Source organism: Protopterus annectens, chromosome 9.part0, assembly GCF_019279795.1.
Source record: "Protopterus annectens isolate FY-2018-M chromosome 9.part0, PAN1.0, whole genome shotgun sequence".
NCBI classification, from domain to species: Eukaryota; Metazoa; Chordata; order Ceratodontiformes; family Protopteridae; genus Protopterus; species Protopterus annectens.
Genome location: NC_056743.1, coordinates 20735892 through 20753047, shown reverse-complemented (window position 1 = coordinate 20753047; position 17156 = coordinate 20735892). Strand labels below are relative to the sequence as shown.

General features: G+C 45.7%; 1 protein-coding gene and 1 non-coding gene across 2 annotated transcripts in view; both read left to right on the top strand.

Moving 5' to 3' along the window:
* Positions 1–17156, top strand: part of CKAP5 (cytoskeleton associated protein 5) — a 4315141-nt gene that overhangs the window by 332738 nt on the left and 3965247 nt on the right. The window lies entirely within an intron of this gene.
* LOC122812562 lies at positions 12351–12461 on the top strand. Its single transcript, XR_006366529.1, has one exon. It is a non-coding gene; the product is annotated as a small nucleolar RNA SNORD67 (small nucleolar RNA).

Sequence of the window (17156 nt, the reverse complement as noted above, 5' to 3'; positions counted from 1 at the left end):
GTGCCGAGGGGTTCTTAGCTTCGGAGCGGGACCTCTGGCTTTGCCTGACAGGGGTGCATTCGAGGTCATGTGGAGTGTGTTAGAGCCTGGCTCTACTCCAGTCGGCTCCGTCCGCCCCTCCCTCTACGGTGCCTCAGGTCAAGTCGACTCACTCCCTCATCCCGGACCGCAGAGAGCCAGCTCCTCAGGAACCCCTGTGGGGATTTCATCCTCTTCCGAGGCCTCTCCTGATTTGGCAGAAGAGCCCCCTCGGAAGAGGAAGTGTAAGAGGAAACACATTGACTCACCTGGGTCCATCACGTCTGACACAGATTTAGATGATTCTGAGGGTTCCCCCCATTCCCCTTCTGAAGATGTCTCATTTGCAGACATTCTAGAGATCCTGAAGCAGAGGGGAAATTGGCCAGCCCTCAACCCTTCGGAGGACGAATCTGTGTATCTTGAGGCGTTTGGCTCTCGCCCTTCCACCTCCTGGGTGTCCCCCCCTTTGACCCCCTCATGCAGGTGGTTGCTAAGAAGGCATGGACGGCTCCTGATTCAGTGGACCCCACTCCCAGGAGACCCTCCAAGTTCATAATGGCACCAGCAGACAAACAGTTCTTGACGAAAGGAGTCTCTGTGGATGCTATGGTGGTAGCTGCTGCCACTAAGAAGGAGCTAGCTGATCCTTCAGTACCTGTCCATCCACCTAACAAGGAATCTAGGTCCATGGACAGGTACGGGAAGCGGATGTTCTCATCAGCGACATTTACCATGCGTTAAGCTGAACTACCTATGCCATTTTACTCGCCTTCAAAGGGACTTGATCAAGGAAGCGAGTGAAATGTTAAAGGACCCTACAGCTGCGGGTTTTCAAGATAAGATGAACACGCAGCTGGCTACCCTTAACTCCATAACCAACTCCTCCATGCCTTCTTTCTTACGCGGCTGATGGAGCGAGTAGAGCCGCAGGGACAGGTGTGGCCTTACGTAGGCATGCCTGGATGCGGCTATGCAATTTTGCGGACCCCTTCAAGACGTCTTTCACTAACTCCCCATTTGATGGATCATCTCTCTTTGGTCCTCAAGTGAAAGAAACCTTGACTAGGTGCGAAACTGATGGCAAGACCCTTTCTGCCGTCGGAGTCCGTTTTTCTACTCCTTCTAGGCCTTACCCCAAAGGCCAGAAGGGTGGAAAGATGTGGTTCCGTAAACAATCTCAAGGGACTTCGCCTGACGCACAGAGTAGTTTCCCCGCCAGAGGCAGAGGTGGGAATAACAATGGTAGACGCCCTAGGGGCAGGGGGGGTCCGCAGAACCAGGGCAATCGGGAAACCTTCTCTGACAAGCCCTTTCAGCATCCCTGAGGTGTTGCCCGACTGCCCACCTTCGGAGGCAGTCGGGGAAAGATTGTCACTGTACCCAGAAGCCTGGCTATCCCTGACTCAAGACAAATGGGTACAGTCCATCATTTCCGAAGGCTATTCTATCCCCTTTCTTCGTATTCCAAATCAATCAAAAAAATCCCTTCCAGATGTTCCACCCGCTCAAAGGGATCTAGCGGTTTTGGAGATTTCAAAACTGCTTGCAAAAAGAGCAATTCAGCCAGTTCCAGCAGACCAGCAAGGATCCGGAATCTACTCAAGGTTCTTTTTAGTTCCAAAGAAAACGGGACTGGAGACCAATTTTGGATCTCAGTGTCTTGAACAGATCAGTCAAGAAAACAAGATTTCGGATGGTCACGCTGCAGTCCATCCTTCCCCTATTGGGAAAAGGAAACTGGATGTGCTCTATAGACCTTCAGGATGCGTACTATCACATAAAAATGAACAGACGCCCCAGAAGATTCCTCCGCTTCAGGCTGGGAACCAGTCATTTTCAGTTCAGGGCCCTGCCCTTTGGTCTCACCACTGCCACCCGGGTGTTTACCAAATGCATGGCAGTGGTAGCTTCTCACCTGAGATGACAAGGATTCCAGGTGTTTCCATATTTGGACGACTGGCTCCTCACAGCTCCCACCAAGCATCTCCTTCTGATGGCCAGGGATTGCACTTTTCGCATTTGTCAAAAGCTAGGTATTTCAATAAATTGCGAAGTCTGTTTTGTCGCCTTGTCGTGCTATTACTTTCATAGGCGCAAATCTAGACACAGTAGACATGTCTGCGAGACTAACACATCAGAGAATAACAGACATTCACAAACTGGTCTCACTCCTTTTCAACAACAACAGAATCAAAGCCAGGTTAGTTCTGAAAGTGTTGGGAATTATGGCAGCGGCCATACCTCTGCTTCCATTAGCCAGATTCCACATGCGGATCCTTCAATGGATGCTCTTTACACAATGGTCATACCAGCAACTTCCAATGTCTCACACCATTATGATCACGCAGGCGTGCAAAAATCATCTCATGTGGTGGATGTCTTCCGCTCAGCTCTTGTTGGGAAGACCCTTTGTTCCACCCTCCGGTTGCTACTCTGACAACGGATGCCTCCCTGATCGGGTGGGGCCATTATCAGGGCAGGACGGTCCAGGGCACATGGCAACCAAACGAATGCCACTTGCACATAAATGTTCTGGAGATGAGAGCAGTGCTTTTAGCGTTGCAAGCCCTTCAAGACTCTCTTCCCTTGGGAACGATTGCAATCCAGACAGACAATATGTCTGTAGTGTGGTACATCAACAAACAAGGCGGAACCAGGTCATACCCCTGTGTCGAGAAGCACTCAGATTGTGGCAATGGGCGATTTCTTCTCAGCGGTTTCTGATAGCAACGCACATCCCGGAAGTCCAATCAAATTGCGGACAAGTTGAGCAGAGCTATCCTCATGCCTCACGAGTGGTCTCTGAAAGACTCTGTTGTGAGAGAAATTTTCCTCAAGTGGGGTCAGCCTTGCTGCGATCTTTTTGCTACTCCCCAAAACAGCAAGTGCAGAGAATATTTCACTCTATTCCCTTTACCAGGCCAACCCAGCAGAGACGCTCTAGTCCAAGTTTGGCCCCGGGGACTTCTGTATGCATTTCCTCCCTTCCCACTAATCTCTCAAGTGATACAGAGAGCTATCGCTCAGAAGGCCTCATTGATCCTCATTGCTCTGTACTGGCCTCGACAGGTGTGGTTCCCCTTTCTACATCAATTTCTATTGGAGCGACCGTGGCATCTGGACCTAGTTCCAGATCTTTTGATCCATCAGTCGGGTCAGTTGCATCGCTCCCTCCCCTCTCTGAACCTCACTGCTTGGTTCCTCCAGTTCCAACCTTAGCCAGGCTTCCTCAGTTATCTCACTCCGAGATATTTTGATAGCTTCCCATAAATCTTCCACTCGGAAGATTTATTTGAGTAAGTGGAAACGCTTCACATATTGGGCTCAAGGAAGGGACATAGATCCTTTCACTGCTTCCATCCAAATAGTCCTTGATTTTCTAGCTGAACTCTTCCATGCAGGTTCATCTCCCTCTACTCTTAAAGTTCAATTGGCAGCTATTTCTAACTTTCATGTGGGTATTTCTGAATCTGCCTTAATGTCCCACAAGCTTTGCAAAGCATTTTTGAAAGGAGTTTTTCTTCTCAGACCTCCTATAAGAAATCCTCCTTCTCCTTGGGACCTAAATTTAGTTCTTACTTCTTTGATTCTACCCCCTTTCGAACCTGCAGCATCCTGTTCTTTAAAATTGCTATCATGGAAGACTCTCTTTCTGGTAGCTATTACTTCAGCTAGAAGAGTTTCAGAGCTTCAAGCACTCAGCTGTCGACCAACTTATCTATTGTTTCATAAGGACAGAGTATCCTTACGAACTAACCCGTCCTTTTTGCCTAAGGTGGTCTCGACGTCAAATCTAAATCAAAGCATTGACCTCCCTGTGGTTTTTCCAGAATATTCCAATAGGTCTGAACAAAAATTACACTGCCTGGATGTTCATCGTCAATTGAGGTACTACTTGGATAGAACAAAACAATTCAGAAAATCTGATCAGCTGTTTGTCTCCTATGCGGAAAGCAGAAAGGGACTTTCAGTTTCAAAGGTATCATTATCCAGATGGCTAACATCTTTGATTTCCCTTGTATATGAAATTAGACACCAAAAACTGCCTAATAAACCTAAGGCAAATTCCACCAGAGCTTTGGCTACTTCTTTAGCCTTCCAAGACAGACTGCCTATTGACACCATTTGTGCAGCGGCTACTTGGGCTACTCCTCACACTTTCATTTCTCATTATAAGTTGGACTTAGCTTCTAGGCATAGAGCTAACTTTGGTTCCACTGTTCTCAGGAGTCTGTTCCGTTAGGCCACCCGGGACAAGGTGCTAGGGACGCGGTCCCATCCAGCAAGAATGAAGGCGAGATAGACAACTTAACATATAGAAGTTATGTTCTTACCATAACGTTCCATGTTAGTTGTCTTCTTCTCGCCTTCTTCTTGCCCCACCCTACTTCCCCTGGCCTGGACAGACCTAGAGGAGTTGTGATTGTGACCTCTCTTTCTACCACCTCTTTCTTAGGCATATGCTGTTGTGCATATTTCCTGAATCAGGATGTAGGTCACCTTTCTTTCTTCCTGTTGTTAGAGGTGGACTCTGTTAGAGTTATTCTGTTACTATTATAAGCTGGGGTTAGCTTACAAACGAGATCTGAGGTAACTCTCGCCTAGCATTGTGGGATATAAGAGGAGCCTCGAGCCGGTGGAACCAACTCTCGAGCTTTTAGAGTGGCAGTCGAGCCGAGGTCGGCTCCGAACCCATCCAGCAAGAAGAAGGCGAGAAGAAGACAACTAACATGGAACGTTATGGTAAGAACATAACTTCTATTTTTGCTGGCTGTTACTTCTGCAAGAAGAGTTTCTGAGATTCAGGCCCTCTGTATTCGTTCACCTTATCTGGTGTTTCATAAGGATAGGGTTTCGCTCAGAACTAACCCTTCCTTTCTTCCCAAGGTTGTATCTCAAACCAATATTAACCAATCTATTGATCTACCAGTTTTCTTTCCTAACTATTCTGACAGAGCTGAACAGAAGCTGCATTTTTTGGATGTTCATCGTCAGCTCAGGTACTACTTACATAGGACTAAACAAATTAGAAAATCAGACCAATTGTTTGTCTCCTATGCAGAAAACAGGTTGGGTCTTCCAGTATCTAAAGTGACCTTATCTAGATGGTTGACTTCCACCATTTCCTATGTGTACTCTCTAAGGGCAAACAACTATCTTCTAAGCCAAAAGCACATTCGACCAGGAGTCTAACCACTTCTGTAGCCTTTCAGGATAGACTTCCCATTGACACTATTTGTGCAGCAGCTACTTGGGCCACGCCTCATACCTTTGTGTCTCATTACAAGTTGGATTTGGCCTCCAGAGATGGGGCCAGTTTTGGTTCCACTGTTCTCAAGTGTCTGTTCCATTGAGACACCCGGGATACAGGTGCTAGGACGCGTCCCATCCAGCAAGAATGAAGGCGAGATTGACAACTTAACATTTAGAAGTTATGTACCTACCATAACGTTCCATGTTAGTTGTCTTCTCGCCTTCTTCTTCGTCCCTCCCTCCTTCCCCCTGGCCTGGACAGATCTTGGAGAGTTTCTATTAGATTGCTTCCTCTGGAGCGTTGTTATGAGGACTTCTTTTAGGAACCATGGTTCCTAATTATATTAGGATAAGTCTTTAGCAGGGTTAGTTAGCTGCCAAACGAGATCTGAGGTAGTTCCACCTTGCATCATGGGATATAGGGTTGCCTCGAGCTGGTAAAAGGAGTTCTCGAGCTAAAGCAGTGCAGTGGAGCCGAGGATCGGCTCCGAACCCATCCAGCAAGAAAGAAGGCGAGAGAAGACAACTAACATGGAACGTTATGGTAGGTACATAACTTCTAATTTCATACCTTGCCAAGGGCTTTTGGTTGGCCAGATCTGCCAAAACATCAATAGTCAGAGGCCTTAAATCAAGTGGATGCTCTTCTGGCCATGAGAGCCATAGAGCCTGTTCCACTCTGAGATGGGAAAAGGTTTTTATTCAAGACTGTTTCTGGTTCCAAGAAAGCAAAGCTCATGGAGACCTATTCTGGACCTTTCTGTGTTGAACACCTTTTTGGAAATTCCAAAATTCAAGATGCTTACTCTGCAGCAGCTGATTCCAATGCTCTCTCAAGACACCTGGTTGGTGACATTGGATCTAAAGGAAGCTTATTTACACATTCCCATCAGGCAGGAACACAGGAAATTCCTCCGGTTCAAGGCAGGCTCGAGACGCTTTCAATTCTCTGTACTGCCCATTGGTTTATCTACTGCGCCCAGAGTCTTTACCAAGTCCCTGGCACCAGTAGTGGCTTATTGCAGACTCCGGGGGATTCAGATTTACCCCTATTTGGATGACTGCCTTATTCAGGCAGACAGCAAGGATCTTTTTACTTCAACATCTGGATTTTGTTCAACGTCTTCTCCTCCTACTGGGATTTTCCGTGAACACAAAAAAGTCACATTTGATCCCTTCTCAACAAATGGTATTTCTGGGAACCCTCTTAAATACAACCTTACAAAGGGCCTTCTTCACTACAGAAAAACAAATACAGCTGGCTTCAATTTTCAAAACTTTGGCAATTCTACCTCAGCTCACTGCAAGGAAATTCCTGCAGGCACTGGGCTACATGGCTTCCTGCATTCTGTTGATTCCAAATGCAAGGCTTCATACGAGAAAGCTTCAATGGTATCTGAAAAGTGTATGGTCGCAGCATTACCACGATCTGGACACTCTGATTCCTCTGATCCCCTGCCTCCAGAAGGAGTTCCTTTGGTGGTCCAGGGTGTGTGCGTTAAACGAAGGAAAGCCTTTCCGTCTTCCTCAACCTTCTCAAATCATAACCATGGACGCCTCGGATTATGCTTGGGGAGCACATTTTCTAGGCAATTGCCAGCAGGGAACCTGGACAAAGGATCATCTTCACTGGCACATCAATCTGAAGGAAATGTTGGCAGTTCAAAATGCTCTTCTAGCCTTCAAGAACCTTTTGCATCCAGGACCTCTTTGATTTGCACAGACAACACCACAGTCATGTGGTACATAAACAAGCAGGGGGGTTCTCATTCGTACCCCCTTTGCAGACTAGCTATGGCTTTATGGGACACAGTTCTAAATCTGAATCTACATCTCCAGGCCCAATTCATACCAGGAGAACAGAATCTCTTAGCAGACAGCCTGAGCAGGAACATTTTAGATCCTCACGAATGGATGCTAGACACCAACTTATTCAACAGGATTACTACAGTTTGGGGATGCCCCCAGATAGATCTGTTTGCATCCCATCTCAATCATCAGCTGCCTGTCTTTTGCACCAGGTCATTCCACAAAACAGCTTGGAAAGTGGATGCCCTGTCCTTCAGCTGGAGAAACCTTTCGGGATATGCCTTCCGTCCTCTTCCTCTTCTTCCTCGGATTTTACTAAAGATAAAACAGGACAAGCCCAAGTTCCTCATCTTGATTGCTCCAAATTGGCCTCGACAGTTTTGGTATCCAACTTTAAAGCACCTGTTCTTGGAGCCTCCTTGGATTCTCCCTCTGAACCCTTCTCTTCTGTCCCACCATCAGGGTCAGTTGCTACATTCCAATCTCAAGACCCTTTGTCTGGCAGCTTGGCTCTTCAAAGGAATTTGATCTCTTCTAGCCTTCCCACACAAGTTTTGGATGTTCTTTTGGAAGCTAGACGACCTAGCACTAGGAAATCCTATGCCTCTAAATGGAAGAGATTTTGCATTTGGATGCAGGACCGAGGCTTGGACCCTCTGGTGCGTCATCAGTCTTCTATTTTGCTTTACCTTTCGGATCTTTTGTCTAATGGACTTTCCTTTTCTTCCATTAAGATTCATGCTTCTGCTATTTCTGCTCATTTCAATACTGATCCCCCTGTTTTTTCTCATCCTTTGGTGAGACAATTCTTGAGAGGTGCTAAGAATTTAAAACCTCCCAGAACCCCTCCTGTTCCTGCTTGGGATCTTAATTATGTTTTAGAAAAACTTACTTTGCCTCCTTTTGAGCCTGCTGCATCTTCAGATATTAAGTTTTTATCTTGGAAGACAGTTCTTTTGTTAGCTTTGACTTCTGCCAGAAGAGTCTCAGAGTTGCAAGCTCTCATGGCTATGGAACCTTACCTTATTTTCCACCAGGACAGAGTATCCTTGAGGACCAATCCTACTTTCATGCCTAAGGTGATTTCAAAAGTGGCTTTGAATCAAACAATTCACCTTCCTACCTTCTTTCCTAATCCTCAGAATAAAGGGGAAAGGATTTTGCATTCCTTGTTACGATTTTATTTGGACAAGACTAAAGAGTTCAGAAAATCTAACCAATTGTTTGTTTCTTTTGCCTCCAGTTCTCTTGGAAAGGCTATTTCCAAACAAACTATTTCCAAATGGATTTCTTATGGAATAAGATTTTGTTACACTCATGATGGGAAACAATTTCCAGGTACTGTGAAGTCATTCTACTAGAGCAGCTGCTACTTCTACAGCTTTTCTCAGGGGAGTTCCTACCAAGGATATCTTGGAAGCTGCCACTTGGAGTTCTGTGCATACTTATTCCAAGCACTACAATCTTCCTTTGTATTCTAAGACCAGGGCAGGTTTTGCCTCTGCTGTTTTGCAGGGTCTTCTTGCTGCCCCTTCTGTCTAAACCTCCCCCCTTTTTTCACTGCTTTGGGATTCCACCCTACAGTTATGACTGCAACAGTGAAACACTATGAACATAGTACAGTTGTGTACACCTACCATAAATGTAGATGTTAGAGTGTCTTCACTGTTGCAGTCGGTGTTTCCCTCCCTCCTATCCCCTCTTTTTTGTGGTGTATTTGTGTTTCCTAGTGGGATTCATTTATGATTTATTGGGGACTTCTGACATCTAGGGCAAGAAAGGCTGGAGAAGATGGCGTCGGCTGAGGGCTATGTACCAGAGCGTATTGACGTCAGGGTACTGGCTTGTACAGCTGACGCCGGACCCAGACTTTGGGATTCTGGCCGACCTCGGGCTGCCTGCCGGCAGGAGCACCCTACAGTTATGACTGCAACAGTGAAGACACTCTAACATCTACATTTATGGTAGGTGTACACAACTGTACTTTTCAGAGCAGGATCATTGCACTTTCAGTTCTCTGCGCTTCCCTTTGGCTTATCCACTGCTCCCAGAGTTTTCACAGAATGTCTGGGTTCCGCCATTGCTTTTTGCAGGCAAAGAAATATTCAAATTTATCCATACTTAGACCACTGCCTGATTCAGGCAGACAGGAAAAGCTGCTAAAGCACCTAACCTTTGTAAAGGACCTACTGACCTCCCTGGGGTATACTATCAACGAAAAGAAATCAAAACTAGTACCCACTCAAAATTGTATTCCTGGGACCAAGCCTGGACACAGCATCCCAGATGGCTTTCCTTACACCAGAAAAACAAACCTACCTGACAACCTACTTCTCTCAGATGGCCACCAGGACCCAGTTATCCGCAAGGAAAGTCCTGCAAGCTCTAGGGTTATGGCTTCTTGCATTCTACTCATTCCATATGCCAGACTGCATACGAGGAAACTGGCAATGGTACCCAAAAAGCCTTTGGTGTCCGCACTCTCAAGACCTGGAAACTCTTATACCAATGATACCTTGCCTAAGGAAAGGTTTTCATCATTGCCTAAGGAAAGGTTTTCTTTGGTGGGGAGCAGCATGCTACCACAAGTGATTTCCCTTCTCACTACCCCATGCCGCCCAGACCCTCACCACAGACTCAGACTATGCCTGGGGTGCACATCTGGACGGCAGGTGCATTCAGGGCCAATGGAGCCCAAATCAAATACATCTGCATATCAACCAAAAAGAGATGCTAGCTGTTCAGCACGCTCTGATAGCTTTCAGACCCCCTACTCTACCCGGGACCTCTGCTGATCAAAACAGACACCACGGTGATGTGGTACAGCAACAAGCAGGGAGGGACACACTCATCCTCTGTGCAAGCTCGCCATGCAATTACACCTGTTAGCACAATTCTTGCCAGGTTCTCTAAACTCTCTGGCAGACAACCTAAGCAGATACCTGCTAGACCTGCACAAGTGGCTGCTAGACCAAAGAACTTTCACTCTTGTAACCCAAAATGGGGCACCCCGAAGGTAGACCTCTTTGCCTCCCACTCCAATCATCAGATCAGCAAATTCTGCAGCAGGGAACCTCACCGCAAGGCCTGGATAGTGGATGCTGTATCCTTCCAGTGGGTAAACCTCTTGGTTTATGCATTTCCCACTCTAGCATCATTTCAAGGGTACTGATCAAAATAAGGGAGAAAAAACTGAGGACAATCCTGATTGCCCCAGACTGGCCACGGCAGCACTAGTACCCACTACTGCACAGCCTGTCACCCCTGCCACCATGGCACCTACCTCCGATCCCAACACTCCTGACCCAGAGGAATGGAGAATTCATGCATCTCCAATTGCAGACCCTCTATCTGGCAGCCTGGCTTCTTCCCTGACCTCTCTTCAAGCTGCCAGTGTAAGCAAACAAGTTATAGATGTTATACGTGAAGCCAGACACCCCTTCACTAGAAAGTCTTACACTGACAAATGGAGAAGGTTTTGCACCTTGATCCAGGCTAAGGGAGCCGGAACGGCACAGCCCACCCTACCTCTCATTCTGGATTACCTGGCAGACCTGCTAGACAAGGGTCTATCAGTCTCTTCTATTAAAACTCATATTTCTGCCAGATCTGCTCCTTTCAGCGCAGAGCTAAGTCTTTCTCGCACCCTCTCATTCAGAAACTAAGGGGCTAACAACTTGAGGCCACCCAAAAGAGCTCCTACCCCAGCTTGGGATCTAAACTTGTGTTTGAAAAGCTCACCCTGCCCCCCCCTTGAACTTCCAGTTTCAGCAGAGTTAAAATTCCTCTGATGGCCTTGCTTCTGGCCATCACTTCAGCTAGAAGAGTATCAGAGCTACAAGCACTTATGGCTGTAGAGCCATTCATCATTTTCCATGCTGATAGTCCCCCTCAGGGCTAACCCATCCCTCATGACAAAAGTGATGTCCAGTGTGGCTCTCAACCAATCCATTCATTTGCCCACTTGTTTCCCTAACCCACAAAACAAAGGGGGAAAGGATTCTGCACTCTAGATGTGCGCAGACAGCTCAGATTCTACCTAGACAGGACTAAATCTTTTAGAAAAACTGATCAATTGCTCGTCACCTTTGCTGCAGAAGCAGAGGGCAAGGCCATATACAAACAATTTCCAAATGGATAGCACATTGCATCCATTTCTGCTACAAACATCACAGAAAACCTCCCATCAAGGGGATCAGGACACATTCCACCAGAACAACCCCCACCTCTGCAGCTTTCCTCAGAGGGGTACCCACCAGGGACATCGTGGAGGCTGCAACATGACTTCTGTTAATACCGTCACCAAGCATTACCACCTGCCTATCTTCTTCAAATCCAGGGCAGGCTTTGCCACTGCAGTCTTGCAGGGCATGCTAGCCAGCCCCCAGTCGTGTCTACTACCTCCACCCTTTTCTTCAGCTTTGGGAATCAACCCAAATGTGATGACTGCAACAGTGAAACACTAACATAGTACAGTTGTGTACACTTATCATAAATGTAGATGTTGGTGTATTCACTGTTGCAGTCGTGGCTTCCCTCCCTCCATCCCCCTTTTCTCTGTCTCCTTACAAGGAACTTTTTTTGGTATTTACTTTATGCTGGAGGGGTTCTTGCACCATATCCTGGCTCCCAGTTGGGGTCTCCAGATAGGGCAAGAAAAACTGATGTAATGGCGTCTGCTGCCTTACTTTATACTACTGACGACATGATGTCAGTCCTGAAGTGCCAGCAACAGATGCAGAAATACTACGCCTCTGGTATTTGGGCCGACTCAGGGCTATCCAGCCAGGCATAACCAAACGTGATGACTGCAGCAGTGAATACACTCTAACATGTACATTTATGGTAAGTGTACACAACTATACTTTTTCAAGGGTTAGTTGTACCTATTGTACATTCATTACATATTAGAACTGCTGCTCTGTTTGCATCTGCTAATCATTTGCTGTATTTTGAATTGTGTATTTGTTTTTTTTGCATTTGTTGACTGGGGTAGAGCACTGATCACCATGGACCTTTTTCAGACTGCGAGGGCGCACTGCCTGGTAAAGTGACTTAAAGTCGCAGACATTGGAGGCTAAGGGATTCAGACCAACTGTAGGAAACAGTTTTACAGATCCTAAATTGTCTGTGCCAGAGGATTCTCTAGCAAAGTTTAGTTTCATAACTTTGGGCTAATTTTACCAATTCAGTGTTCACTGTACACTGGGCAGGCCTGAAATTTGTCCCACAGGATCAGTGCCTACCCCATTCATGTTGAATCTCTGTGCTTGAGTGATGAGTTGCACAATAGATGTGGTCACAGCTTGTGTTGCTTTGGCTACATTCTGACTGTCCTTGCTGACAAACACTGGTGCACAGGGGCCATCTGACTTGCACTGAGACTGAGATAGTGTTGCACTCTTGTTTGAAAATTGTGGTTGGGTTTATTGCATTTTCAATTGTCAAGTCAAGCCAAACTAAGTGTTTGACATGTAGCCAAGTACTGATGCACATTGGTCTTCATATGTGAAAAAAAAAAAAAAAAAATTGCACGTGTGTACATGGTGTATTGGTAAAATAAGTTTTTTTGTAAGTGCAGGTCTTGACAACAGGAGGTTTGTGCTCTGTAACAGAAGATATGTCACAGGTTTTTGGGACTGGTAATCCGATAACTTGCTCCTAAGAATCCTGCCCCCATGGACAGTGGTGCAAGACCTGACTACATGTGTGTGCACTGTTGCCTACTAGGCAGAATTAAATCAACCCTAGGTGCAAGTGAAGATGTTCTTTTTTTGAGAAATGTTATTGTTGAACAGATATTATCCCTGTAATTCTTGTGTTTTTTTCATCTTCTGTTGGGTTCCTTTTTCTGTTTGATTTTGGCCACCTGCTCTCATTTACTGATGGTACTGTAATGCATACTCCAATTAAATGACCCAACAATTCTCAAGTAAAATGAAGCAATATCTAAAGCAAATGGAACATTTGGATATCTGTTAAAAAGGTGTCAAAGTTGACTGACTAGGAAATAGTGTAGTTTTTGTTGTAAAGAAAAACATTCTGCATATGTATGGATCAAGAGTACCGAAATGCTGAGTAAAAGTGGTACGTACTATTAGTGGAATATAAGGTGGTGGTAGCATGCTAGATGCTTGTATTTTTGTCAGTGCTAGTTGTAGACCAGGGTTTTGGCAGATGACTGCTTCAGGTTGTCTACATTTAATACCACATCAGGAAGGTATGTACTCCATTTTGTATTTAAGCCCCAGACCTATTCCAAGTGCTGTTACACATGAAAGCAAAGGCTTGGAAACTGGTAATGTAACATTCGTGTGATGAGTAATACGACATAATGTAGGAGCTCAGTATACTGTCATGCTTTGAAAAACTGAGACAGAGAAGACCGTTTTATTTTTAAACATATTTAATAAATTCACATGACATAGGCAATCATAAATTTATATAATTGAAAACCATATTGACACTTTAGCTGCAAACATTATACGTAACTTAACCGATATTACATAGCTCAATCAAATCATGCCTTCTTTTAAACCTCATTCCTCCTCTGAATGTGTTGTTCCTTCAATTCCCAGTTTTTTTCTATGTAATTGGCTCCTACTCTTTTCTAAAGATCCCATTTCCAGATGTTCTTCATGTTTCACTGTTGTAGTCATCACACTTGGGTTATCTGCCTGCAGGGTAGCCTTCAGTCGACCCGAATACCAGAGACTTAGTATTTCTGCGTCGGATGCTGTCGCTTCAAGACAGATGTCAGGTGTATAAAAACAGGCAGCCGACAGTTACATCAGTCTTTCTTGCCAAGGAGCCTGAAGTAGAAGCAGTTCGCAAGTGCCGGTTGGCCCCTACCTGAATTTTCATTTACGAAATGAATAATCCTGAAGTCTTCTAAAGCAAAGTACCCCATTGGGGATCCTTTTTTTCTTTCTCTTACCGATGTCAGAAAAAGTTACAAAATTGCCTTGCCTGTGGAAAACAAGTACTTCAGAGATTTTCATTCTTACTGATTCACCTTTTTAGGCCTAGACCACAACATCCCTTGCTGTCCGTTTTGTGCCTTGTTTAATGCCCGAACCATTCGTCGTCTGGCTCTTTTCTCTAAATTGTTTCGCTCTTGATCTCCGTATTCCGAAATGTCTTCGGTAAGCCATTAGACTACCGATATTCCGAAAAAATGTAAGGATAAATACAGAGACCACATAGGTCCAAAACTACCGACGACGCTTCCGTTAAGCTAGTCGCCAGTCCGCCAATACTCTGGTGCTTCCGCAGCCCCCGATGCCTGCTTCTGTGGATTCGCAGGCCTCTACTAAGACCCATTTGGAGTCCGGTATGCTGCAAGATGCTTCGACTATAGAACCTGCTGATGTCTCTACCTTGGATGAGTCCGAAGCCGCTGTGCAGGCACTGGCTTCCGAGGCAGTTCTTCGCTCAACTGATGTTTGAATCAAACAGACTTTAATTTTTAACCAAAACTACAAGGTTCGTTAGCCTCAGAGTACGCACTACGGCTAGAAATCTGACTATCCAAACACATGCTCACGCTCACATACCACACAAACTAATGCTTAGAATGGCTTAAGACTTTATTATGCTGATTAGGGGAAGTCAGCCTTTCCCTACAAAGAGGCAAAGAATCCAGTCACTTCACGTTCTACAGACCAGGAGTCCGATGATTCTGATATTTCTGATTATGAAGAAATGCCTGTATCTGCCTAATGAGGATTCGGATGCAGAGGAATCCATTCCCTCTGCCTTCCCTCCAGAGCATTTTTCTTTTGGTGAAACCTTGCATACCATTAAGAGAGCATTTCCCCTGGGAATGCCCAGACTATGCTCAGTCCAAAAAGAGGCTCAGAGAATTTAGAGTTGCTTCAGCACAGGCCTTTAGCTATACTCCCTGTCCTGGATGTTGTAGATGTTTTATGGAATCCAGTCTTACTCCTGACACTACCTTCCACCCCTAGGAAAAACCAGACTGGTACTACAGAGTATTTGACACACACAATTCTTTTCAAGAATCCTCCTGCTGACCCAGAGATAATTTCTCAGGGGCCTAAAGGTATCAAGGCTACTACAGCCAATAATTCCACCCCTTTGGACAGGAATTCCAGAGGTTTGGACAGATGGGTCAAGAAGGTATATACCTTTGCAACTCTTGCTATTAGGGCATTGAAGTGCCAGTTACACATGCTGAAGTACCAGCAAAATATTATGGAACTCATTAAAGAAAGTGGCAACCTTTTCAGACTGTGCTTGAAAATAAAGAATTGCAGGAGCTCATGCACTCTGCAAGCCAAGTCAGTAAGCATCCTTTGCAGTGTGGCTTTGACGCCCTAGAAGTATCTTGCCGGGCAGCAGTCACTGGCTCTACTGAGAAGACATGCTTGGCCGAAGGAGCAGACCTTGCCAGACCATGTCATATCCAAGTTACTAGACGCTCCTTTGAATAAGGACTGTTTGGCACCAAAGCAGAAATCTTTGCAGACTGTTAGAGTTCTTACAAGTGCAACCCCCTAAATTCCGTAGGCATTGCCCTGCTAAACATGACACTTTCCAGTCCCCTCCAGGCCTTTTCAAACCATACCCAGGGAAAACGGATTACGCAGACAAGAGTTTCACAGTATGCAGAGATCTAAGCAATGGAATGCCCCCACCCCTAAAGCAGGGAGTGGTAAGCCACCTCCCTACGGAAAAGGCTTGCAATGACTTGTTTGTTCAGCTTCCCAGCCCTGCCCACTTGCTTTTGCCCCTAGTAGGAAAACTTGCCCTTCATGCAAAAAACAATGTACATCACTCAGGACTGGTGGGTCCTTAACACTGTATCCCAGGGGTACACATTTTATTTCCATTTACTGCCAACCCCAAGCGGGTTTCCAGACCTTCCTCCAAACCAGTGGGCAGAGGCTCAAAACCAAGTACTTTCCCTTTTCATTGTCAGGGCTATTCTGCCGGTTCCAGTAGAACAGAGGGGTCTAGGATTCTACTCCAGACTTTTTCTGGTACCCAGGAAAGAGGGCTCTTGGCACCCAACCTGGATCTTTCTAATCGCAACACCTTCCTTTCAAAATGCTTAGCCTGCAACAGCTTCTTCCGGTGCTAGCCAAGGATGCCTGGTTAGTCTCCCTAGACTTTAAAAAAAAAAAAAAGCCTATCTGCACATTTTTATAAGGAAGTCAGTCAGGAAGTATCTATATTTCAGGGCAGGATCTATGCATTCAGTTCTCTGCACTTCCCTTTCGCTTATCTACTGTGCCCAGGATATTCACAAAATGCTTGGCTCTAGCCATTGCATACTGCAGGCAGAGAAAATATCCAAATTTACCTTTACTTGGGTGACTGCCTGATTCAGACGGACAGTCAGGAATTGCTGCTGCAGTGCCTGGCATTTGTAAAAAAAAAACTTCTCACTTCTTAGGGGTGCACTGTCAATGAAAAGAAATCAAAACTGGTACCAGTCAAAAGATTGTATTCCTGGGAGCAAGCTTGGACACAACTTCCCAGATAAACTTGTTTTTCTGAAGTGAGGAATGCTATCTGACAGACTACAAACAAATGGCCACCAGAACCCAGTTATCTGCAAGAAAAATACTGCAAACCCTAGGGTTCATGGCCTCATGCATACTGCTAATTCCATATGCAAGACTGCATATAAGGAAACTTCAATGGTACTTAAAAAGTCTTGGGTGCCAACATTCGCAGGACCTGGAAACATTCATTCCTATCCTACCATAAGGACAGAGCTCCTTTGTGGGCAGAAGCATGCAACCACAAGTAGGGACTGCCTTTCACTCAACCCTTCACAGCCCAGACTCTAACCGCCGATGCATCAGACTATGCCTGAGGGGCTCACATGGACGGCAAATGTTTTCAGGGCCACTGGAGTCTAAGCCAGATTCATCTGCACATCAACCAAAAGGAGATGCTAGCTGTACAGAATGCCCTGACAGCTTTCAGATGCCTACTCTTTCCAGGGCAACTGCTGATAAAAACAGACAACACCACAGTTATGTGGTACATCAACAAGTAGAGGGGAACTCGTTCCTACCCACTCTGCAGGTTAGCCATGG